The following is a 27,579-nucleotide window of genomic DNA, read 5'->3' on the forward strand; positions in this document are numbered from 1 at the left end:
GAAGTCTGACAGAGAAAGAGAAATATCGTATGATATCACTTATATGTGGAATCTAAAAAGCAATGATACAAATGAACTTATTTACAAAACAGAAACAGGCTCACAGACTTAGAGAAAGAACTTATGGTTACCGTGGGGGAAGGGTGTGGGGAAGAGAGAGTTAGGGAATTCGGGATTGACATGTACACACTGCTATATTTAAAATGAATAACCAACAAGGACCTACTGTATAGCACAGGGAACTCTGCTCAATATTACATAACAACCTAAATGGGAAAAGAATTTGAAAAACAGAATAGATACATGTATATGTATATATGAATCACTTTGCTGTACCCCCTGAAACTATCACAACGTTGTTAATCAACTATACTGCAATATAAAATAAAAAGTTAAAAAAAAAGAAAAGAACAGTCCTGGCATAAGGTGATGAGCAAATTTCAAGACCCTGGTGCCAATGAGTAAATGTTACTTATTGGTGTATCTCAGTATCTAACACAGTGCTTAACAGGGAGAGGGCCCCCGATAAATGGTTATTTTATGAATAGATGTGTGGCTGTGTGACCAGAAGGGGCCATATATAAGATAGGATCTGAAAAAAGAATACATGATAGGATTTGGTCATTGAAAGGATGTAGAGAGAAAAAAGAGTCTTTGAGAACTCCAAGACTTTAATTCTTTCCCACCAAGATAGGAAGATCTGGAGAAGGACCTGTTTTGTGTTTTAAAAAGATAAACATTGTGTCATTTATAATGTACAGGGCAACTTTTGGTGTAAATTTTATCACTGCATATAAAGAGATTTTAAAATTATTATCATTTCAATGCTCCAATGAGTTAAAGAATCAACCACAAATATTGTAATTCTAATAGCTCTGTGTGTGTGAGTTTTAATAAATTTATTTATGTATTTTATTTCTGGCTGTGTTTGCTGCGAGCAGGGGCTACTCTTCGTTGCAGTGCGCGGGCTGCTCATGTGGTGGCTTCTCTTTGATGCAGCGCACGGGCTCTATGTGCGCAGGCTTCAGTAGTTGTGGCATGAGGGCTCAGTAGTTGTGGCTCACGGGCTTAGTTGCTCCGCGGCATGTGGGATCCTCCTGGACCAGGGATCGAACCTGTGTTCCCTGCATTGGCAGGCGGATTCTCAACCACTGCGCCACCAATGGAAGCCCAGTTTTGTGTTTTTAAATACCTTGATTTTTTCAAAATGGAGGCCAACGACTAATTTCATCCATATTGAAAGATAAGCTTAGTAAAATAAACAGGTAAGATAGTGTCATAAGGAGTACAGTATGGCATTCTTCAACCCTAGAGGACAGCAATGTCCAGTTTTTGAACTAATTAAGGAAATAGAGTAACACAAGTAACACAAGGGAATATACAGAATAGAAGTTTTAAAACTTTTTTTTTTGATTGAAGCCTTTCCCACATTTCACCACTGTTATTAGTCAACAGTGTGTTAGGCTATAAATTTATTCATTTTGTCATAAACTGTATCTTTCCACTTAATTGTGAGAGGAGCCAATATAATTGTAAGTACCAGAATCGATTCTGGTAAGACCAATTTCTACATCCCACATAAAGAGGAGTTAGGAAAGAGCAATTGCATTACAAAAATAGTTTAGGGGGGCTTCCGTGGTGGCGCAGTGGTTGAGAGTCTGCCTGCCGATGCAGGGGACACGGGTTCGTGCCCCGGTCCGAGAGGATCCCACATGCCACGGAGCGGCTGGGCCCGTGAGCCATGGCCGCTGAGCCTGCGCGTCCGGAGCCTGTGCTCCGCAACGGGAGAGGCCACAGCAGTGAGAGGCCCGCGTACTGCCAAAAAAAAAAAGTTAAGATGACTAAAATATTATTCTTTATTATAGTAAGGGTTCTACCTTATTCCCTTTCAACGGATCTTCACAGGGTCTCAAAGCTGTAAAAGGCGGCAATTTGGAGAATAGGAACTTAATAGTAAATCTCAGAATACACATTGATTACTCGGCTTTTAAATTACCCCTTCCAATGTTTAAGTAAGTCATGGTACATCCATATAATGGGCTATTGTGCATCCAAATACAACCCAAATAATTTGGCCGTCCTCCAAAGTGGCCTAAATCAGGCCAGTTCTCCCTGCGTCCCTCCTCTCTGTTGTTTGTGCTCTTTTTTTTTCTTAACATCTTTATTGGAGTATAATTGCTTTACAATGGTGTGTTAGTTTCTGCTTTACAACAAAGTGAATCAGCTATACATATACATATATCCCCATATCCCCATACATATCCCCTCTTGCGTCTCCCTCCCTCCCACCCTCCCTATCCCACCCCTCCAGGTGGTCACAAAGCACCAAGCTGATCTCCCTGTGCTATGTGGCTGCTTCCCACTAGCTATCGGTTTTATGTGGCACATATATACAATGGAATATTACTCAGCCATAAAAAGAAATGAAATTGAGTTATTTGTAGTGAGGTGGATGGACCTAGAGTCTGTCATACAGAGTGAAGTAAGTCAGAAAGAGAAAAATACCGTATACTAACAAGAGGCAGGACGGGAATAAAGATGCAGACCTACTAGAGAATGTTTGTGCTCTTAATTGAACTAACTTTGGAGCCTCCAGGGTCATCCCTCTGCTTCCATTCTTGCCCATCAGCCAGTCCTTTCTCTATAAAGCTGCCAAAGTGAAATTTTAAAACACAGATCATATTATATCACTCAGCTGCTTCCATCTCCCCAGTGGCTTCCAATTCTTTTTAGAATTAAATCTAAATCTATTCCCAAGTCCCTCCATGATCTGTGCCACACTCCACCCCGATCCCATTTCCGTCCATCTATACCTGAAGCACGTTGGACTTTCTCTGACAGTAATTTCCACCTTCTCACCTTCTGTTTCATCTTCCTACATTCCTGTTCTCCAAGATCAATACCTATCTAAGTGCCATTCAAGTTTCAGCTAAAATATAGATTTCAGAGGAGCGTCCTGACTCTGAAATCTCACATCGTCCCTCTTCTTCAAGTCTCTACCATATAATACAAAATTATTATTATAACAACTGTTTAATTTAATGATACATGCCACTCTCTGAAAAGGAGGATAAGTAACACTGTATATATAAGATTTTCATTACAAGTGGGATTTCAAAGAGGAGTTTCTAGAAGTACTGTCTGAATTTTATTTATAGCTGAGAAATACTGTCAGAAAAGCAAAGGAGACTAGCAAGGGAAGGGGGAGGCGGGCAAAGAAGGGGAGGTGAGTAAATCTAGTAGACTTTTTCAGCCACATTTTCACATCCTACAGTAATGGAGTTCACTCTGGGTTGCCTGGACGACGTGCTGCCCCCTCACCCCTCACCAGTTGTAGGGACTATGTCAGTCTCAGTCTCCCACAGGACCAGTGGTTGCCTTGCTCTGGCAGTCGGAGCCACAAACTTCCATAGGGCTCAAGGCCCTTAGATATGGGGCATATGAAAACCCTATGTTATCTAGCAGTCAAGAATGTTTCCATATTCTAGATTGCTCTTAAGACTTCCTTCATAAATAGGGAAGCAACAAAAGGGGTAGGGGTCTCTTCTCCCAGTTTGCCTCTGACTGTGGAAAGTCAGGAACTTTGGCATGTATATTCCTTAAAGAGTCTACTCCTTAACTCACGCTGTGTGGTGTTCTAATACTGGTCCCAAGTCTGATGGATGACACAACCCATCAAGTAGCTATAGCCAGGCAATCTATGGCATAGGATTAATTAATTACATCCTTTAAAAAGTTGCTTGGTTCTTTTTTATGGCTGAGTGTATAACTGAGTCATTTTGCTGTAGAGCAGAGATTGGCACAAGATGGTAAATCAACTATACTTTAATTAAAAAAAATTTTAAGAAGTTGCTTAGTTATTGAGTGTTTGGTACTTTTAACTTGATATGAAAATTTCCTATGCTATAAAACTAAAAGGAAAACATAACTATTTTCAATAAAATAGAGTAAAATAGTAAATTCTTTAAAATCATTATATTATTTTTTCTCCTGCCTGGCCTCTCTTCTGCCTTTGCCTTTTTCTTGTCATCTTTTATTTCCCGAAATATTAATAATGACCTTTCAGAACAGCTCTCAAGCAGATGAGAATTTCAGATTTAACCATGACCAAACCCTTTGCTGTGTTATCATTAATTAGCTTAACCAACAGTTCATTTGAAGAAAGTTCCTAAAATGCTCTAAATTCATAGTTCCCAATTAAATGATCCCTTCTTCTCTTTTTTTTTAACATCTTTATTGGAGTATAATTGCTTTACAATGGTGTGTTAGTTTCTGCTTTATAATAAAGTGAATCAGCTACACGTATATGTATATCCCCATATCCCCTCCCTCTTGCGTCTCCCTTCCCCCCCCCCCCCTCCCTATCCCACCCCTCTAGGTGGTCACAAAGCACCCAGCTGATCTCCCTGTGCTATGTGGCTGCTTCCCGCTAGCTATCTCTTTGACGCTTGGTAGTGCATCTCTGTCCATGCCACTCTCTCACTCTTTTTTTGTTTTGTTTTGTTTTGTTTGCGGTACACGGGCCTCTCACTGCTGTGGCCTCTCTGGTTGCGGAGCACAGGCTCCGGACGCGCAGGCTCAGCGGCCATGGCTCATGGGCGCAGCCGCTCCGCGGGATGTGGGATCTTCCTGGACCGGGGCACGAAGCCGCGTCCCCTGAATCAGCAGGCGGACTCTCAACCACTGCGCCACCAGGGAAGCCCTCTCTCACTCTTTTGAGAACAGTTGTGAGGAGGCGGCCTCCCTTTGGCTGTGCTGCAAGGTGTGGGGAAGAGTGAGAACAGAAAGAAACCTGATATTGATCACGAGTCCTTGAAAGCTACAGATTCTGCATAGGAACCACTTCACATATTAAATTGCAGTGGTTTCAGCTCTAGAAAATATAATGAGGAAACAGTTGACAGTGTATGGTGCTATCTTATTTTCCTGTAATGTGCGATAATGAGATAATTTGGGCTGCGCTGGGACAAGACTAATCAACTTGAATTTCCACCGGATTTAGCAAAGCAGAACCTAACATCATTTCCTATTCCACAAAGATTTCATTTATGGCTCATTTAGTTACATATATAATACTCAGCTTTACTCTTTGCCATAGCCACATTGTGGCTTAATCAGTGCCGAGCTGCTGCAGGATACATTGTTTTGTCATAACTCGACACAAAACACATTTTGTAGCATCTGTAAACAGCACAGAAAAGCAAGAGCTTCAGAAAATAGATATTAAGACGAATTCAGTTTTTGTTACAGCAGATCTTACAATGAACATTCCAGAAATATATTAGCCCAACTTTGGACTCTGCTGTCTGAAGTCACTGTTCACTGTGTCTATAGAAACAGATGATGGGCCTCTGACCTCTATGCCTTTCTTTTCTGCTACATTAAACGTTTTTGGGGGGCTTCCCTGGTGGCGCAGTGGTTGAGAGTCCGGCTGCCGATGCAGGGGACACAGGTTCGTGCCCTGGTCTGGGAAGATCCCACATGCCGCGGAGCGGCTGGGCCCGTGAGCCATGGCCGCTGAGCCTGCACGTCCAGAGCCTGTGCTCCGCAACGGGAGAGGCCACAACAGTGAGAGGCCCGTGTACTGCAAAAAAAAAAAAAAAAAAAAAAAGTTTTTTTGAGGACAGGGACTACATTTCATTTCATTTTATATCCTCTCTGCCAAATCTAGTGTTTGGCACATGGCTGATGATCAAAAAGTGCTTGTTCAATGTGTTTCTGTAAAACAGTATCTATAAGTAGGTTTAAAGAACAAGAGCCATGGAAGTTATACTTTGGGGCTGAAATCTTGGTGGTTAGTAAGTATGCATACATTTTGTGATTTTGAGGGGTAAAAGTCTCTAATTATTAAATCAGATTGATTTATTCTTTATGCTTTTCTTTCTAAATAAGTACAAGGTCCTGTTTATAATTAATCTAATATTGGACTAAAATGTAAATATATGACTTCTTATCTTCCTTAAAAAATATAACTTTAATCTGATTTAATATTAGATTGCAATTATGTTTATTTGAATGTCTCAACAACTAGAACATGTGGGGAAGAGCTCTAGATAGCAGAGTGGCATCTTCCTAAGAATAAAAGGCTGCCCTTGTGTCTTTCCTCTCCTCTGAGAGAGTGGCATGGACATATATACACTACCAAATGTAAACTAGATAGCTAGTGGGAAGCAGCCACATAGCACAGGGAGGTCAGTTCGGTGCTTTGTGACCACCTAGAGGGGTGGGATAGGGAGGGTGGGAGGGAGAAGCAAGAGGGAGGAGATATGGGGATATATGTGTATGTATATGTATAGCTGATTCACTTTGTTCTAAAGCAGAAACTAACACACCATTGTAAAGCAATTATACTCCAATAAAGATGTTAAAAAATTTTTTTTAAACCAAAACAATGAAAGAAAACAATGCCTAAAGGATTAAAGGAAAGCCTAAGAATTTCCTCTCACCAAAAGTAATATCAATAAAGGACACAGACATTTTAAAAATACTTTAAATCAGCTATTATAAATATGTTCAAATAACTAAAGGAAACCATGCCTAAAGAATTAAAGGAAAATATAAGCGTTTTATCTCACCAAAAATAATATTCATAAAGGGGAGAGACATTTTAAAAAGACCCAAATAGCAATTACAGAGTCGAAAAGTGTAATAACTGAAATGAAAAACTCACTAGGGAGTTCAACAGAATATTTGAAATGGCAGATAAAAGAATCCATGGACTTTAATTATAGTCAGCTGGGATTATTAAGTCTGAGGAACAGAAAGAAAAAAGAAAGAAAGAAAAGTGAACAGAGGCCCAGAGACCCATATGACACCATCAAGTGTAACAAAACTCCAAAGAGTTTGGAACAAGAGTTCCAAAAGTGAGAAGACAGGGAAAGGAGCAGAAAGAATACTTGAGGAAATAATGGCTGAAGAATTTCCAAATTTGATGAAAAACATTCATCTGGACATCAAAAATCTCAAGAAAATCCAAATAAGATCCAAGGGGATCACAAAGATATCCACATCTAGACATCATGGTCAAACTACTTAAAATCACAGACAAAGTGATACTCTTGAAAGCAACAAGAGAGGAGTTATCATGTAAATGTGACCCTCAGTAAGATTAACAGCTACATTCTCATCTGGAAACCGTGGAAGCCAAAGAGCAGTGGGATGATGTATTCTACATGATGAAGAAAAAAGACTGTTCACTAAGAATTTTATATCAAGCCAAACTAGATAGACAAAAACGGAGAGAATTCATTGCTAGCAGACTTTCTCTACAAGAAATCGTAGAGAGTCCTTGAGGCTGAAATGAAAGGGACCTGTATTGAGAATCTATATGTTACAACTTAACAATAAAAAGATAAATAACCCAATTAAAAAATAGGCAAGGAATCTGAATAGAACTTTTTCCAAATAACGCATATAAATAGACAAAACATATATGGGAAGATACTCAATCGCATTAGTCTTAAGGGAAATACAAATCAAAACCGCAATAAGACAGCGCTTCACACACACTCTGACTGCTATAATTAAAAAAAAAAGATGAATAATACGAAGTATTGGAGAGGATGTAGAAAAACTGTGATACTCATACATTGAAGTTAGGAATGTAAAATAGTTGGTCAATTCCTCAAAAAGTTAAACATAGAGTTACCTTATGGCCCAGCAATTATCCTTCTAGGTATATACCCAAGAGAACTGAAATCACATATGCACATGAAAACTTATAATGGATGTTGATAACAGCAGTATTCACTATAGTCAAAAAGTGGAAACTATCTAAATGTCCTTCAACTGATGAATGGATAAACACAATGTGGTAATCCCATGAACTGTAAAAATGAATGAATTATTGATACATGTTACAACACTGATGAACCTTGGACACATTGTAAGTGAAGGAAGCCAGTCACAAAAGACTACATAGTATATGATTCCATTTATATACAATGTCCAGAATAGTCAAATCCGTAGAGGCAAAGTAGATTAATAGCTACAAGGGGTTGGGATGAACAAGAGAATGGGGAGGGATTGCTAATGGTTATGGGTTTTTTGAGGGGGGTGATGAAAATGTTCTAAAACTAGATGGTGGTGACAGTTGCACCACACTGCAAATATATTAAAAGGTATTGTATAACTTAAAATGGGGAATTTATGGAATGTGAATTATAGCTCAATAAGGATTTCATTTAATCAAACAACAACAAAAAACTGTCTCCTGAATTCTAGTCTTGTGGGTTTTTTGCCTTAGCAATACATTTCTCTTCCAAAAGAAGAATTTTTAGAGGAAGACTGTGTTATCAATGTGAAGATAATTTCTGTCAGTAATTATTTAAAATGACAGCGTAACAAAAAAGGTCTATTATTATTTTAGATGTGATATGGTTTCACCAATATAGAACTCTTATATGTTTTGGGAATGTGCAAGACTAAAGAGGTTCCAGTTTGAAGGAGATACGCACATACACACACACACACATCAGAATGACACATTATAATTCATGACAATAGACAGCTCAGTAAAAACTGATAAAGTACAGATAATCTATTTGGGATAGAGTATGATGAAGACATAAAGAATTGTATGGAAGGATGAGTGTAGCGGACTTGCTTGGAGATAAATAGGATTTCTTCTGAATGCAGTGTGTAGTGTTAAAAATGTGACATCACACATCGTATGTCCTCATCCTTTCCTTCAGCAGATCATGTTTGGTTGGATTAGTACATTAGCGCTCTTGACAAAAAATTACTGTTCTAAGACTTTTCAGCAGCCATACTTTTGGAAATGTGTTTCTGTGCTACTTCCCCTCTCTAAATTGATATATGAACCATCCACTGGCATAACATCCGTTTTCCCTCTCCAGAAAGTTCACAATATGATAGTAGGTCCCCATCTAAATGAACTCTGAAGTGTCGGGATATTTTTGGCAGCATTTTTCCTGCACGTCTTCTTTTTCTATTATTTTTTGTTCACCGTGCATGTAAATGGATGAAAGAAAAAAATAGGTGAAAATGATTAATTTCATTACTAGAAGGAAATACAATTGGAAATGAAACGTTCTGCCACCAGAGTCCTATTTGATCCAAGTCCCTGACTTAAAGGAAAAAAGCTTGTAGAATTTTAAGTGATGTGAATTCAACTGGTTTATTTTACAACAAATATTTTTCACAAGATATAGCAAGTCCAGTTTCAAACCATGGTTTCAAACAATCACTGGTTGTTTCAGGTAAAGTACAGGGATCTCAAGAACAACAACAGAGTAAAGTAGAGCAACTTACCAGGTAGGAAATTTTCATGTTTTTCTCTAAGAAGCGATTGGAAGCATGCCAGGAAGGCTCCCAAATTCTCCATCACAGTCACTGAAATTCCATTCTTTCTGGGTGGAGGCGTATGTGGTCTAGGCAAACCCATGCTATACCTCCCTCCTCCTCAAATATTCTTTCCCACCTTTACATTTCCAGATCTTTTATCTTTTAGAAATAGTCCAAATGCCAGCTGCCCTATAAGGTTCTCCAAGATCATCTCCAGGTACCAGTAATCCTTGTTTATATTTACTCAATTCTTTATCTGCATCAAATGCATGCATTTATTTGTCACTTCCACTGTGAACATCTCTTACAAACTTGTGAATGCATTTTATTTCTGTCTCTTTATTCTTGCAGTGGTGCAGTGCCTTGCTTTTAGTCAGTAATCAATACGTAAACATTTATTTGTTTGAGTAAATGTTGTAAGACTACACGTGACTCGGGAGGGAGAACTTGAGAAATTACAAGGCGTGAATTCTTTGATATGAATCAATTTAACAAGACACAGTCTTCTTCTGAGGGAGAGATGAACATTGGAAAGGTGAGAATTTTGATGAAGGGCCGGAATGGCAGAATGGATACGGATCACGGGGCATTTACTTAGGAGGGAAAGTTTGGAGGAGATACTGTGGAATGAGGTACTCGGAAACCTGAAGTTGGCTGAAATTGTTGGGTTCCCTCAAGAATGGAAAGTGTTGTTGACTGGAAGGAAAAAGGATACTAAGGCATTATTTATTAAGAAATAGTATATGAAAGACTGTGCAATCCAAATTGGAGCATACATTAACTTGAACTCAATAAAATATTATACAAAGGACAGATTAAGGATAAACCATGTTTTAAATCAGAAAACTAGTAAAATCCTTTAAGAAATCGGGGATTTACTAAATGAAGATTTCTTCCCAATATTCATTATTTTTCACCAATAGACACAACTCCAATCAGCATTTAGAAACAGAAGAGACAAAAGACGAAGTTCTGTCACCACATTAAAGAAGTAGAAACGTTAAAAAGGTATTCACACAAGAGATAGAACAGAGACTAAGACAGCGTTCACTCTGAGCCTCTGTTTTCTCGATTATAAAATACACAAAAACCCTGCTTCACAGGATCATTACAAAGAGGAAAGGAGATTATGTATACAACACACCGCATACCTAGTAGGTGTTCATTAAAAGATAATGTCCACTGTATAATTCAAATGGGCAGTTTCTGAATTCCTGCCTTATAAAGGCAAGTGGCATTAAGTTCATTATAACTCAAGTACTAAAGATGTATTAAGAGGCATTCTGTAATTCGATGATATAACTATACAGGGTATGACAAAATTAAAAATACACTACTTACTTCCATTTTTGTTAAACCTGAGTGGCTAATATGCTCATTAGGCTGTTACTGTCAAATACCGTCTTCTAACTGATGTTCATTCCCATGAAATTCATGATAAGACCTGTGAAGTCCCGGGTAGACACAGGCTTAGTCTTTGACATTGACATTGGAAAAAGTAGGTTTTTAGGGGATGAAGTAAAGGAAAATCAGGATGGCAATAGGCTCTGTTCAGATTGTCAGATCCTTGGAGGACAGAGCCCTTCTGTGAAGATCCTATGGGATATCTTACAACACTGCATTTCTAGCTTCACAAAATTCCTGTGTGTTATTTTTTCCTAGTTGGTTGTACTTTTTATTTCTTTCTTTGTTTTATTTCAATTGTTCTCCCCTAAAACCTTCCCTAGTCACAAAACAGAAATGGAGTCATTGTTTTTCTTTCCTTTTTTTTGTTTCGTTTTGTTTTAAATAGCCATGAGCCAGCCAGGATTGGTTTCAATGTATTTACCTCTATTTGGTAAATGGCAGAATGTCTCATAAAAAGCAAAGTTTTAAGACTCAAGAAACTGACCAAGTACATGAAGGGCTTTTCATTTTTTAACTTTCCCATCCTTTAGCATGTGTGTGTGTGTGTGTGTGTGTATGAACCTGTGCCCACAGGCTTTCAAGAAAGTTGTACAAGTATCCACCACCTATACTGAAAGGCATGACTAGAGACCATTTAGGTGGAAACGGGCCTCAACTATCCCGAGAGGGCTTTTTTTTTTTTTTTGGCCAACAAATAATCTTGGTGACATCAGGGCAGTGAAGAGCTAAGGCAAGGTCCCATTCAACACAGACACACTCTTTCTTGCCATCCTCTGTCCACGTACACGTGGGCTTCTGCTTAGAACCTGCAAACGTGGGAGAGGCAATCATGGCCTATGCCAGGAGAGGGTCATCATCCCACACTCCCTCCTAACAGAGCCCTCACGATATCACTAGTAGATCTTTGCTGCGCGTTTTCCTCCCTCCTCACCCTCTTTTGAAATTTTGGCAAGTTATATTTGAGATCCACCTTTTAAGAAGTCGATTTTGTCTCAGCATTTGCACCCGTAAGTTTATCTTGTTTCCTATACCCTCATTCTCCTCTACTCTTCTTCCTAATTTTCTTCACCCCCTGCTGACACTTCTGCACACAGAGTTAAGTATTCCTGGAATGCAAAGGGAAATCACAAAACATTTTAAAAGTTACCATTCCATCTCAAATAACATAATATAATCTTATCTCTATGCCATTCTCAGCCTTGGAAATATTCAGTATACAAAAGTCAACTTAAGGCTTATATTTCAGTGCTCTTCACTGAAGCAGAAAGGAATGACACGTTACAGGTGGCAGGGCTCTTCAATATGGTTTAGAGCATCTTCATTATTTTGCAGTGAAGAGTCTGAGAAGAAAAAGGGTAAAAGAGTTTCCTCGAAGGTCAGAAGTTAACTAAATATCAAAGCCAAGGCCAGGACGTGGATAGTTCCCCTGAATTAATCTCCTTGACTTTCCCCCACTTCACCACTGCTCTCAAGATTTTTTGTCTCTAATCTGTGGCCAGCCAGAACATATCTTACTTGGAAAGCAACATGCAATATGCAATATGTATATATTTGCATATATTGCAACATGAAATATGCAACATGCAATATGTAATATATTTCTTGCTTATTCAACATGGAAATGGGAAAGCAATAAGGGGTTTTATTAAGAAAGCTGTCTCCTCCTTTGGATCCAAAGACAAGTCAAACATAAAAAAACGTCATTGTAACTAGGGGCCCAGAGGAGCTGACCCTGTCTAACCGCATGCGTTACAGGCTTACCGCAGATTTGACAACCTGGGTTATAATTTTATCAAGAGATGCTCTATTTCTACACTGCCCAAAGCATCTCCTTCAATTTAATCACTTATAAAACTCCATGGCTTCTGCTACAATGGATGATAAATTGATTTTATCCTCTGGTAGTTGGGAAGCACTAATCGCGTTTAGTTTTTGCTGTGAGCCTTCTACGGAGTTTGCATATGCACACAAAACACACACTAGATTTTGAACACATTCCTAAATGGGCAGGTGAACTGCCTTCACAGAGCAGTTCATTTTACTATTTTTGAGTGGGAAATGAAACAATGTGATCAAATGTGATTTGCATCTTCGTCAGCATAAAAAGGTCTATAGCAGTGATCATCTATCACAAAGGGTTCTCTCCTCCTAACTCCTGACTATTTGCATTTCATATTCAAGTCTCATCCTGTTCTCTTGACAGGGTGTCAACGCTACTTCATTTAAAAAATAATTTATTGGGCTTCCCTGGTGGCGCAGTGGTTGAGAGTCCGCCTGCCGATGCAGGGGACGCGGGTTCGTGCCCCGGTCCGGGAAGATCCCACATGCCGCGGAGGGGCTGGGTCTGTGAGCCATGGCCGCTGAGCCTGTGCGTCCGGGGCCTGTGCTCCGCAACGGGAGAGGCCACAACGGTGAGAGGCCCGCATACGGCAAATAATCATAATAATAATCATAATAATAATAATAATAATAATTTATTGACAACTTCTGTAACGAGTTTGGGAGACGATATTCTTTATGCTTTCAGGAAAACTATTGTTACTGCTTAAAAACGGTTATTACTTAATATTTTCATATCTTCTAGTATTTTACAAAACATTTTTATGGCTAATATTACCTAATTTAATGTTGTCCTATTTTATAGTGAATTGTAGGTTGAATTTTGTAAATAAAGTTGGTCAGGTTTTTCAAAAAATTGTTTATTTTCATTTTATTCTTTCTCCCTTTCCTCAACAATGGCCTTATCCGTATTTGTTTTGTAGCTGGAACTCACCCAAAGATAATGGTTTGAGATGGCAGATGGGCAGATAAGAGGAACCTCTAAAGGCCCTGTTAACTGGCTTTTATAACTCTGGCTCAGTCTAGATATTTTTAGACCCGGGCTCTTTATTTCCTTTTCTCCCCCAGAAACCTCAACATGCTGTTTTCTGTTTCATAATTACCTTCTTTCATCTCCTTTTAGGTTCCTTCTAGATCACTCCAAACAACACTGCCTAAACAACAACAGAAATACAAACACAACCTTTTTCCAAACCTATCAAATTTTATTTTCAAACTCCTTGAAGTGATTGAAGACATGACACAAATATGACCCCAAAGCAATGAATTCATTTTAGAGATTCATCACTGTGGAGCTGCTACTCTCCAGGACATTTTCTTTTTTAGAAGTTTTGAAATGATACTAGACAACAGCAGTAAAAATGGGCCACTCGTCAGGAATAGATTTGACATCATTAAACAAAACCTAGATAGCTTTTTTGCTGTTGCTAAAATCAATTTTGACTTGACCCATGTGTATAAACAGAAGTGTACCGATGAAAAGAAAATGTGTGATATTCAAGATTGATCTCAAACAGGTTCATGGCAAGGAAAAGAAGTTACTCCTTTATTTACAAGGGTTATTATTTATATATATCTGCCTGGATTATAAGCTTAATAAAGGAAAAAAAGTGCTTACATTTCTCATTATATCACAAAGCTCATTTTGTTTTGTTTTGTTTTCCCCGTAGTAATAAAAACCTAGTAAATATTTGCAGACTAACCACTTCAAATAAAACCTCTGCAAGATGAGGCAAACCTGAGCCTTTACAATCAGGGCTGGCAAATGTTTAGCCTTGAATGTGTCCTTCCCCCATGAAGGTGCACTGTGATAGAACCAGTGCCCACATACTTATGTGCAGAGACAGGGAGCCCTGAGTCTCGCACAGGCTTATCTGTTTTAGAGCTGCTTACAAAGAATTCTGCCCAAGGAGTTGGGTTCACACCGGTTTAAGGAAGATGTGGGAAGACTGACAAACTGATGTCTAGAATAAACAATTCAAAGGAAGAAGCGAAGAAGCATGATCAAACTCCAAATTTTTTTTTAAAAGATGGATTAATTCACGATAACTAACCTAAATAAAAGAGCTTACCAAAGACATGAAGAGCAAGACAAATGTGAGAATGAACAGAGTTTGCCAAGGGAAAGTTGGTTTTTCAAGTTCTGTTTCTTACATTGTGGATATCAAAGAAATTACCTGTGTCTTTCTTTCTCTCTGTCTCTTTCCCTCCCTGTTTACGTTCCTCCCTCCATCCTCCCTCTCCCTCCCTCTCTCTCTGTCTTTTCTATATTTATTTGTCTAAGCAAACATTTCCAGTGGATAGTGGGTCATTGGGTTGTATAAAGATGAAACTTAGCAAGATAAATTTTTTTTTGTTTTGATACTGTTTACTCCCATTCCAAGCACCGGGCTTCTAAGATAGCACTTCTCTTAGTTCAGTACAGAAAACCATAGCAGTTTTACTCTTCAGAGATCCTTCCGGGAGTCGAGGGAGAAAGACAATATGGCTTTTACTCACTTTTCTAGCAGTCACTGCCAATTTTGCATCCCCACATCTTTAGATTATGGATTCAGAATTTCAGTGCAGGACTATTCTTGGGTACGCTTATATAGGATATGCTACTAACAGACACATAATAAAAGCAGACGGCCACCTTTCTCTGAACATTTTGATTCAGGGAGTAGTTCCATTTCAGTTTCGGCATCCACAGAAGATTCACTTAGCAGCATCAGGTTTCTAAGGGATAGCGATGCTCTTATGGGTGCCTGGCTCCCTCTCCAGCAGCCTCCTTGAATGACTGAAGTGAGTGAGCCTTTTGTGTACAACCCTCATAGGCTATTATGTGTCCCTGAGGGTGTTAATCTCTTGGCACTGCAGCTCAGATAGGAAGTTTAAAACATGCTAATCTGAGCTGAAAAAGTGCCCTTGGGGGAAAAAAATGAAATATATTAAAGAAAAAGAAGCTCACTTTCTGATTTCTCCTCACTTTGGGATAATTTTGTTTTCTAAAAAAAAAGAAGAAAAAAAAAAAAGGATCCATTTACTATGAGCATCACCGACAATATGTAAGAGAAACTGGCAAAATTTCTCCAGTACTCCAAAGCTCACAGGGGCGTAGGTTAAAAGGAACTCTCTCAAGATACCATTCTGTGATGAGAGTCCACGTACAGAATGCCACTCATAAGTATCTGTAATCATTTCAGTTGTACATGGATTTATAGTATTTTCACATAAAGTCCTTATAGTTTCCTCATTTAGGTTTTTCTTTCCTTGCAGAAATCCAATGCTCTTATTCACATCATATACATTCTAGATACAATAAAATTTTAAATAATAGTGAAAGAAATAAAAGCCACATTTGTACATAAATGTCTACTAATGGACATGCCATATTTTTCCATTGGGATAATTATATAGTTGGCTTAGATTTTAGAGACAAGCCACCATCACAGAATGAGGAAAACCTCACTGCTTCACTACTGGGAGGTATCACACCCCCAAGATAGATACAGAATCTTAACTGCTATAGTTGAAACCCAGTATTTTAAAGCGGATACAGAGGTCCAGTACAATTCCAGAGTGAGTTTGGTAATTTAAAGAGAATTCTAGGGCTTCCCTGGTGGTGTAGTGGTTGGGAGTCCGCCTGCCGATGCAGGGGATGAGGGTTCGTGCCCAGGTCCGGGAAGATCCCACATGCCGCGGAGCGGCTGGGCCCGTGAGCCATGGCCGCTGAGCCTGCGCGTCCGGAGCCTATGCTCCACAATGGGAGAGGCCCGCGTACCGCAAAAAAAAAAAAGAGAGAATTCTAGAGTTACAAACCTATACTCACCTAAAGTGATCAATTCTTATTAAAAGTATTTATATGACATTTTAAGTGCAGTCTTTCATCTTAGTACTTTCTTACTTGCTAGTAGAGAACCTTATGTATAGTAGCGGTTTCATAAATATAATTTTCAATTGAATTTTGCACTTAAATGTCTTACTGTTTTCTTTTCATACTTGCTTCATTCAACAAACATTTGTTGGTCTTTACTCAAAAGCTACTGTTTCAGGAAGACGTACCCTGACCACTCTCCTAAATCTCTACCCTTAATAGTTCATATCTGTGAGTTTTTTTCCCCTATAACTTACCACTACCTATCACACTTTATGTTTTTCTTAGTTAACCTGTTTATTGCTTCTTTTCCTATCCAGAATATAGCTTCCTGAGGACACACATGTTTGTTTTATCCACTGCTGTATATTTTCCCTAGAGCTTAGAACAGAGCCTGGCAAATAGGAGGTAAACTATATAAGTAAATATTCAATAAATATCTGTTGAATGAAACAAATTAATGTTATTGAAACCTGTGAGGTGTCCACACAAAGGGATGATACAAGAATAAAATGAGAGAATTTTTTAATACTATATTGTTTCAAGTTGACTGTACACAATACCATCACTACTATAAGAGCAATAAGAAAAAAGTTGTTTTCATTAGACAAGTTATTTCCTTTTTTAAGGCCTGTGTATCTTTCTACTCTGATCTCCTATTTCTTTCCAAGACAACACTTAAAATATTGAAATGTAATCAGAGAAAAAAGATCCTGACGGCAATGAATAGATGCTAAAGGGTTTTGAGATAAGAACTACTCAAGTAATGAATTGGACAGTAGCAGTTAAAATGCACATCTGGGGAAATGGCCCCAAAGCTACTGAGAAATGGAGGGTAACTTAGGACATTTCAGATAGATGTGGCTTCAGTCCCCTCTTCGGTACAGTGCACAGGTGCTCTAAGTTAAATCACTAATGTTGCCATGCTTCCAGTAAGATATCACTGGGGAAGACTTTCCTGTTCCTAACATTGTTTAAAAAAAAAAATACTGTTTTATGGGGTTTCATTAGGCAGCAGCATATGGTTGATTGAAGAAGCAGTATACACAGGGTTGACTGAAAAAACTGTAAATAGGGGGACCAGGTGAGAAGGTCTCAGGGTAGTATATATAGTCCTGATAAAATAGAGGGTGTGGTTTTAAAATGACAGAAATGCCAGCAGCCCTGATTTACATACTTTTACTCTTCAATAAAGGTGATCTATGCCATAGGTAAATACACCTGATGCAATGTTATTCCTTTATAACTTTCCAATAATAAATGCATGCATTAAATGGAAGGGAGGGAGGGAGGAAGGAGGGAGGACGGGATGAGGGAGGGAGGAAGGAGAGAGTGAAAAGGAATGAAGAAAAGGAAGGAAGGAAGGGAGAACATCCTGTGATAGTAGAAATTCTGCATGTGTGAAACACTCTGAAGAAACAGCAAGGGCAGCTCCAAGTCCTACTAGATGTGATGATAATACCTAGGGGAAGAAATCAAGGTGTGTTCCAGGTTTTCAAAACTAAGGAATTAAGAAATTTGAAAGGAAAAAAAGAAGCCATCTGGATGGTAAGCTATATTTGGAGAAATAATGATGTTTGGTTCTTAGCCAACAGTCTCTCTTGTTAACACTTCTCAAACTTGTTGACAAAGTCTCTGAACATTAACTTCATGGTTCTATGAACTTTTGAGGTCCGTTCAGATTTGTCTGGGTCTCTCTCCACCTAACGTGTCTAATGTGTCCCCTACCTACTCCCCACCCCACTTGATAGCAGGGCTGCCTCTAAGAAAGACTGGGAATTAAGCAGGTTGACTCGGGTCTCTTACATACATCCCCTATCTCTGCCTCACCACCTTCCTTTAAGTACCAAGGGCCCAGTGACCTCATACTATTCACTCATCACCTGTTTTAGTCCCGCTGCCTCTTCAGTTCACTGCTTAAGCCCAGCTGCCCCAAACGGTGCCCAGACTTTACAGTGACCATGTATTCTGAATTTTCTTAGAACAGTCCCAATGTCAACCATCTCCTTTTCCTATCTCAGTCTGCAGTTTGGAAAATTATCACCAAGTCACTCCTCCTCTCTTTACCTTCCCCTCTCAAACATAACTCATCTTAACTATTTATTAAAGAAATTAAAGACATTAGCGTTAAGTTATAATTCTCTCTAGTAAGAGGTAGCCAGCCCTATGTAGCTGCCTTAGAAGGGCAACTACCCTCTTACTTAAAATAAATCCAGACGTGCTTGTCAGAATAAAACCAGCATCAATATAAGATGTCTAATAAAATTAAGTGTCAATCATTGTTTGACATTGAAACAACTTAGAATTTACGCTCTAGTCTATCATAATCAGCTTTTGTTACCTTCTAACATGGGTGAAATGAATCAATGAGTTACATCAGTGAGACCACGGTTTATGCGTATTGGTATTTAATCAAAGAGGATGCAGGCACTAGCAAGTCTCATCCCCTAAAGAAAAACATCAAGTTTAAAAATATTGTTTGGGCCATGCGTACCTGATAGAGACATCTAAAAGTTTCTCCAGTTTTATCTGCAATAAAACCGTGTTACATTCAAGTCACAGTGTGCAGTTACAGTACAGCTGGAAAAGATGCAATGTTTTCTTAAAGAAAATGCTTGGCATCCAGGTGAGGAGAATACATAAAGGAATAATACTTAGGGAGCTAAGAACAGATGTGAGAAAAATGATACAGGAGCCATTTGACTCTCTGAGGTTTGAGGCAAAGTCCCATCTGTCAAGCACGTCTCTTGGCTTCCCCCGAAGAATCATGTCTCCAGCTCTGCAGTTTGTCTTGGCAATTAAACGTGTTCCAAGACCTGTCACATTTATCGTCGCAAACTTCTCACGCCAGGCTTCCACCTGCGCTCTGATTTTCCATGATTATCCATGATCTCCGTGGCCTGCTGGTGACCCTCCCAGACCCACCTAAGGTTTCTCCACAAGACATCAACACTATGGCAGCCACAGCCAAACTCACCCCCAAAACACACTTCCCTTCTTTAAGTATTTAAAGGCACATAAGCTTCCTGGGACTATTTTTTTCCACTGGAAAGTACTTGGGAATTGCGCTCCCTCGAAGGGATACGCCCTCTAGCACACCAGGAAACAGGAAGGAAGCAGCACGTGTTACAAAATCAGATCAATCGGGGTAAAATCCCAAGCCTGCATGTATAGCATCAGAAGGTTGTTACACCTCTGATCTGACTTTCCTCATGTCTAAATTGGCATGATGATTCAAATTTCTTAGACTTCCTGTGAACACGCAATAGGCTAGAACACCGGACACACAGGACACGTCACAGGAGATGAATCCATCTCACATCCTCCCTTGGGGTCTGCCTGTCTGCCATGACATCCCCCAGTGAACAGGTAGTTAATAAAGGCTGCTTGACGATGGTGATGATGGTTTTTCCCTTGTTCTATTAGCTTTTTTAAACATCACCACACTACTTTCCAACATTACAAAAAAGATGAGCAGTTAACAGTGGTTTACCCTTTTCTGCCATTTGTTTAAAAGATCGTAAAAGCCGAAAGTCAACAAAAGAGGGTAATTACCACCATTTGTAAGGTCACTGAGCAGTCAGAACGTAATACACACTCTCACTGTCTCTTTCTCTGTCTCTTTTTCTCTGTCTCTCTCTCTCTGTCTCTCATACATACACAAAATTGTTCTAATGCTATTAGCAAGACTTTTTTTCTCTTTTACTATTGCACTTTTGTCTACATGATCAATTTCTAAATTACGTTACGCCTTTTCGACCAAGAGAAAAGAAAATAGGAAATGACTGGATGAACAACTGCATCTCAAAAATAAGAATATGAGAACCTTGGGGAGGAAACGCAATGCTCTAACTTGCAGATTGAAAAATCATTAACAAGGAATCAAGACAACAGTGCTAATCTCTATCCATGAGATGTAGAAATAAAAGCACCTTCACTTTAACAAAATATCTGCCTTCTAAAAGACTAAAAAGTTTGGTTCCAAAGTAAGGATGTGTGCATGTGTATATATGTGTGTATATACATATATATATATATATTTACTGATTGTGAAATAATTTTTGAGAAATATTTTCAATACAATGTCTTTTTTACCTACTCATATTGTCATTCTTATAAAAAGATTTTAACAACTCTTTTGTGAATGTATCAAATCTCGTACAGCATCAAAGAATCCTGTGTCTACTAGGATAAACAAAGTGAAGATTTATGTGACGCTGTTAAGTCTGATGAATGCAAACTGAAAAATTCAAGACCAAAATACAATCATGCAAAGGGTGTAGATCCTAAATGCTATTCTGTAAAATAATAAATCCGCTTCAGGTAGAATTCAGGCTTTTCCAAATACGCTGTTTTCTAATTAACAATAACGTTTTTATGCCCCCGATTTCAGTAGGCTTAACTATACGGTGTGAAAAGGCGAGTCCATCTGAATGGTATCAGGGTGCACTTGGGCAAAGGAATTTATTCATTCTACCTCTGCTGTTACGCCGGCGTGTCATCTAACTATGATTATTACAGCCTGGTAGCATTGCTCACCTGTGTGCCAACCAAAGCCTTTACATGGATTAAGAAGTGCTCAAGTCCTGGGGGTGTACTCCAACGGGCATAAGGCAGAGGTCTCTTAAGCACCCTACTCCTAGGGTCCACCCAGCGCATAGACATTAGTATATAAAAGAAGATTCACATGGTAGATGTATCCTCATTCTTGGAATAATCAATATAAACTAAAGGGGAAAAAAAAGAGAAAGTTTGAAGTGTGATCATAATTTTCAAAACCCCAAATTACTAGGAAACAAAAAACATAGGCTTTAAAAATGAGACCAGCTCTTTAGGTCTTCCTTCTGCCATATTTATGACCTCATTTCTTCATCTGTAAAATAGCATAATAATGCATACGTGTCAATATAAAGCAAAGCATATAATTAGCCACTTTGTGCTCAAATCTATTGTTTCTAAATTGTGAAGTGGCAAATGAAATTTATAGTATTGATAACACAATACACGAAAAACATCTTCACAGCTTAGATACTTTTGTCCACTATATGTATTTGTTAGTAGAATACGATTATTCTCTAACCGTGAATGTATGCTATATCCTATTATATCCATTTCTTCAATTAATATCTTTCTCATATATCTGATGTTAAGAAAATATTTTTGGTTAAATTAAGATAAATGTGGGTATTTATGTGTGCATACGTGTGTATAAACATACACTGATACCACTATATGTATGTATACACATAACAGAAAATCATATTTATCCAAATTGTATAGGTAAACTTATATGCGTATACAAGATTTACATCTTCTTTATAAGCACTTTACAGTAAGTCCCCCTACCTATTTTTAAAATCTGCCGTATTTCTTTTTTTTTTTTCATTCTTAGTCTTTGGTTCTTCTACTGTAGGTCTTAGAACTAGCTTGTCATTTTGCAGTGAGCACACAGGGAATCTTATTCCTTTTTTTTGCATTTTTTTTTTTTTTTTTTTTTTGCGGTACGCGGGCCTCTCACTGCTGTGGCCTCTCCCGTTGCGGAGCACAGGCTCCGCACGCTCAGGCTCAGCGGCCATGGCTCATGGGCCCAGCCGCTCTGCGGCATGTGGGATCTTCCCGGACCGGGGCACGAACCCGCGTCCCCTGCATCGGCAGGCGGACACCCAACCACTGCGCCACCAAGGAAGCCCCACACGGGGAATCTTAATTGCAATCTGTTAGTGTTGCTTTGGCTGACCCTTAATTTTTTTTTTTTGGCTCTCTTACGCATTTTTAACTTATTATTATGTTTCATTATTGATCATTATATTCATAATGAATGGAGCTTTATATCTTGGGCATTCTTTGAAGTTTAGATTGAAGGTACTTTCCTCCAGAGGAGATTTGTGTTTGCTTCTGACAGGCTTCTGAGACACTTCACAATAAATTCTGAGCTGAGTCTTTCTGTTCAAAGTCAAGGTCAAGTGTATTAGTGTATTTATCCTGTTCTACGAGACACACTACTGCCACCACCACTTCTACTTTTGTTGACAATTTGGCCCATTGGATCTTAGCTATATTAAAAGTATAATTAATAATATAATAATATATATTATATATTATATATATAATATATATAATATATATTATATAATTATATATTATATAATATAATTAATAAGAATAATTAATTCCATAAATTGATTCCTCTAAGCAACAGTAGAAATCATGGCATATATTTTTCTATAGTGCTTAAACCTCCCGGTAGAATAGGAATAATGGTTGAAAATAACAACCATAATAATTCTAGTGGTAATGAAGAGCAGGGGGAGAAATACATTTGAGCAAAATAACTATTTCCTAAAAATTGTGCTTAGTACTTTACGGTACTATTCAATTCTAAAAAAAAACAAAAAACAAAAAAACCAACAACGACCCCAAACTGACTACTGCATAGTAGATGATTTTATTATCTTCATTTTACAACTGAGTAAACTGAAGGTAAAAGACAGTAACTTGCCAAAGGTCATGGAAGTGTTCGACGTGGCATTAAACTCCAGGTCTGTCTGACTTTAGAGCTGAGCTACTGTGCTATATTGTCTTTGAAAATTTTTGGTAATACAGATATTACCAAAACATTTCTCCAAATGTCAAGAATGTATAAAAAGTAAAGATGTTTGACCAGGGCTGTTTAGCAAGAACTAAAGCAGGAAAGTCAGGGGTATTGGGAGATACAGTAAATTAATCTACAGAATACCTATTTATATTGCCAGAATATTAACTGATGCCTCTTAGTCATTTGAAAGAGTTCATAAACCTTTTATAGGAAGGGTTTACTACTACCTGGAAGTTTCTGTTTAGGCCATTTTTGGTAGATATTGGTGGAGTTACTAGATTTCTTAGATCTAGACTTAACTTGGAGATTTCAAAAATTCATTTCATTAGTATACCCAGTTTCTGAGAAATTGCTTCAGTCACAGAAATTGTGAAACCACTAGTGACTGTCTAGTTGACAGTAGGCATTCTTCAACCCGAGACACAGAATGTCTACAAAGGGGCCCTATCATCTATCTATCTATCTGCTGTCAATCATACATCTATCTATCATCTGTCTGTCTATCTGCTATCTATCCTTTTCTCATCATCTAGCTAGCTATCAACTTTTTAAAGTTAGGGCAACCTATTAAAATAGTACCTCTCTTATAAACACATGGGACTGGTTACCTAGAATCAAGTCACTCTCTCTTACCAACAAATTATTCTTATCGCCTTTCTTCTAGCCTCCAAACTTCTTTCTGTTCTTATACCTACAATGATTTTTGTTTTACAAACTTACACTTCTGCATTTTATAGTTCCTACTTGTATTACATTTATCCATTATGTCAATTATTTTTATATTTCAGATAAATGCTAAAATAGTAGGACTTGATTCTAGAAAGTTTTTGCTGTAAGTGGATTCTTGTCACCTCAGTCCCAGAGGGCGGCACTCACATGGACGCAACTTTCTTGCCTAAACTTTTGGGGGCCATTACTTATACCCACTTACATGCGTTCCTCTCAAAATGCTTAACAATTTTCTCTTTTAGTTTATAAATTTAATTGTTGACTGCATGTTTGTAAAGTTTACTTATAAAAAGTTGATAAGTTAATTGCTTATCAATTAATTGTTGAATTTATGCTTAAACACTGAGAAAGAGATAGGAGAAAGTACTTCTTTTCTCTTTAGGCCTTTTGGCATAAGAATAATCTTATTTACCATATGAGTATGATTTTTCATAATAAAGCAACAGTTTTAAATTCAGAAAACTTATAAATTTATGTGATATAGCTAATACGAAATACACTTAAACATTTCTAGGGAATGAATATTTATTGTTGAATTGAGCTTTGGAAAAAGAAGTATCAAATATAGGACTGCTTCTATTACACCTGTTTTCTGATGAATTTCAGGGATGTGTTTATTGAACAAAGAACAACTGATAGATAACTCATCTTTATGGGCCCTCTGTTGCCATGGTAATGGTAATGTGACATCCTTCCAAGGGAAGGTTTTGTTCCAAAAACAATAGTGAGTAACATCCTGCAGCTTCCATTCAAAACCGAAAATGAGGAGGTTGGGCTTCTTTGCTGGAACAGGTGGGAATGCAAGATCCTGACACTCTTTCACTGAGGCATTCCTCCCTGTCACATCCTATTGCCTGCTATTCAGAAAATTGTTTTCTTTTAGTGTATAAAAGTTCCTATTCAGTGTTTCCCTGCTAGAGTATTAACTACATAAAATAAAAACTTCTGCTTTGGGGGCAAAGAACACGAAAGGAATGAGTGTGCCTTCAACAAACTGTCCTATTTGTTGTAGCGATTACCTGGGAGGGGTCCCCATCTTCAACTAACAGATTGTCTAACTATATTAACTCAAAACAAAGAGACAATTGTAAACTAAAACACATTAACAGAAACCTTCCCCAAGTGACCCAAATTCCCCAAACGTTTACTTTCAAATGTTTCTCAGTAGTCCATTGACATATAGGGCCCCTTATTATTTGTTCAATAATGTTGCTTCGAATTTGCCAGGCACATATTGGTCAGAGCATAGCATTCTTCTGGGTGGTGGGGATACAGAGCGAGTAGAATAGGCAGAAGTCCTTAGCAAGTAATAGTAAACCATTATATGTGTGTGTGTGTGTGTGTGTGTGTGTGTGTGTGTGTGTGTGTTGTGCAACGAGGGGTGGGGTTGGCCGTTTGGATTTCTATATCTGAAGGAGGAGGAGTTAAGCATGAGGTGGTGTGTATTGGATACGGCACTTGGATGATTCGTTGGCATGAAGAGTTAAGAAGTACTAAGTCAAATGGACCTAACTCTTTACGTTCAGGACTAATACGTGGATCTCATGACAAGGGCGTTGTTGAAGGGAGGCCAAGTCAAAGAGGCTCAGCCCAGAGGATGTTTATATCCAGGAAGCCAAAAAGTTTAAACCAGCTTATAACTGAATTAGAGCTGTTAGGTATTGATCACCCTCTCCTGGGTTTTTATTCTCACCATTCCTTTCTACCTGCTTGGTCTTTGCTTCCCTCATTCTTCCAATCTCTATTCCTTTCACCTCTCCACTCTTTCTTGGGCTTTCTCCTTTACTCTTCCCCCAGGCTTGGGGTGATCCTTAGGAGAATTAGTTGATGAGATACAAAGGAGGAAAGAAAATGTCTGGACTTGGACTACATCTTTATACTTGGCCATAAAACTGCCTAAAACCAGTTTCCCACCTATGTAACCTAGCCACCCGCCCCCAAAACAAATTCTCTGACTAGGGTTACAAAAAAGGAGAAGTTAAATTTTCTACCACTTAGTCTTTCTGGGGCTTTCGTATTCAATGTTTATTTGGTATCAAAGGGCACGTGTGCTTGCAGGGAATGGGGAGGCACATGCACAGTCATTCAGGACCGACCATATCTCAGGTACTGTATTACTCACTCTGCTCCTTACCTCATTCAATCCTAACTTCAACCATCTAACTCAAGTATCACTGTCTCCATTTTAGAGCCAAAGACTCAAAACCTGAAGCAATCTGTGGGCGTCACATGGTCTGTGAACGAAGAATTTTTTCTAATGTAAAATTAATCTGAGTCAATTTTTACTATATAATTTGTAAGATTGTGTGTGTGTGTGAGAGAGAGAGAGAGAGAGAGGTATGGAGAGAGAAAGATTGCTGAAGGAGAATGATGACTGAAATCATTGAATACAGGAAGCTTAAGTGGAATTTCTAAGTAACAGTTAAATCAAAAATGATTAAGATAAATCCAGCACAACTCCACATATATGGTAAAAAAATCACATTATTAACACAGCTTTCTTATTTATAGTAAATCTTTATGCCAGAGACTCAGAAATCATTTAGCAAGCTTAACATTTCATCACCAACTTTAAAATATACAGAATGGACCCTTCCATGAGATAAATAATAAAATTATAATTATCTAAGGAGTATATTCATAAAGCAGTTACTTAGTTGCAGTCATTTTATACAATAAAGACAGTCCGTAGATCACATCTATCTACAGCGCACATATACCTTTTTGTCCTATACTTGGAGCCATTACCAACAAAATTAAACCTTGAAATTCTACCTAAGGTTAGTCTTATTTGTACTTCAAAATAACCAAATCAACTGACTCTTAATCCAGTCGTTTCAAAAAGATTATCTCTAGTCTATATAGACTTTCCATATAAACCCTGGCAGACATTTTAGGGAAAGGGAACATGAAAACAAACTTCTGTCTACCTTCAAGTATACTCTCAGTTCATAGCAAAAACTCTTCCCTTCCTTAAAATTAAAAATAATACTACTACAAACAATAAATGCTGGAGACGGTGTGGAGAAAAGGGAACCCTCTTGCACTGTTGGTAGGAATATAAATTGATACAGCCACTATGGAGAACAGTATGGAGGTTCCTTAAAACAATAAACATAGAACTACCATACGACCCAGCAATCCCACTACTGGGCATATACCCTGAGAAAACCATAATTCAAAAAGAGTCATGTACCACAATGTTCATTGCAGCTCTACTTACAATAGCCAGGACGTGGAAGCAACCCGAGTGTCCATCAACAGAGGAATGGATAAAGAAGATGTGGCACATATATACAATGGACTTTTACTCAGCCATAAAAAGGAACGAAACTGAGTTATCTGTAGTGAGGTGGATGGACCAAAAGACTGTCATACAGAGTGAAGTAAGTCAGAAAGAGAAAAACAAATACCGTGTGCTAACACAATATATATGGAATCTAAAAAAAAAAGAAAGAAAAGAAAAAAAAATGGTCAGAAGAACATAGGGGCAAGATGGGAATAAAGATGCAGACCTACTAGAGAATGGACTTGAGGATACAGGGAGGGGGAAGGGTAAGCTGGGACAAAGTGAGAGAGTGGCATGAGACATATATACACTATCAAACGTAAGGTAGATAGCTAGTGGGAAGCAGCCGCATAGCACAGGGAGATCAGCTCGGTGCTTTGTGACCACCTAGAGGGGTGGGATAGGGAGGGTGGGAGGGAGGGAGATGCAAGAGGTAAGAGATATGGGGACATATGTATATGTATAACTGATTCACTTTGTTATAAAGCAGAAACTAACACACCATCGAAAAGCAATTACCCTCCAATAAAGTTGTTAAATAAAAACAAAAAAAACTGG

At 38.3% G+C, this 27,579-nt stretch overlaps 1 protein-coding gene across 2 annotated transcripts in view; it reads right to left on the reverse strand.

Annotated features, from left to right (window-relative positions):
• CNTNAP2 (contactin associated protein 2) overlaps nucleotides 1-27,579 on the reverse strand; it is a 2,044,831-nt gene that overhangs the window by 1,677,845 nt on the left and 339,407 nt on the right. The window lies entirely within an intron of this gene.

This window comes from Aethalodelphis obliquidens, unplaced genomic scaffold (assembly GCF_003676395.1).
Source record: "Aethalodelphis obliquidens isolate GAN/ISIS:26980383/991018 unplaced genomic scaffold, ASM367639v1 scaffold5, whole genome shotgun sequence".
Classification (NCBI taxonomy): domain Eukaryota; kingdom Metazoa; phylum Chordata; class Mammalia; order Artiodactyla; family Delphinidae; genus Aethalodelphis; species Aethalodelphis obliquidens.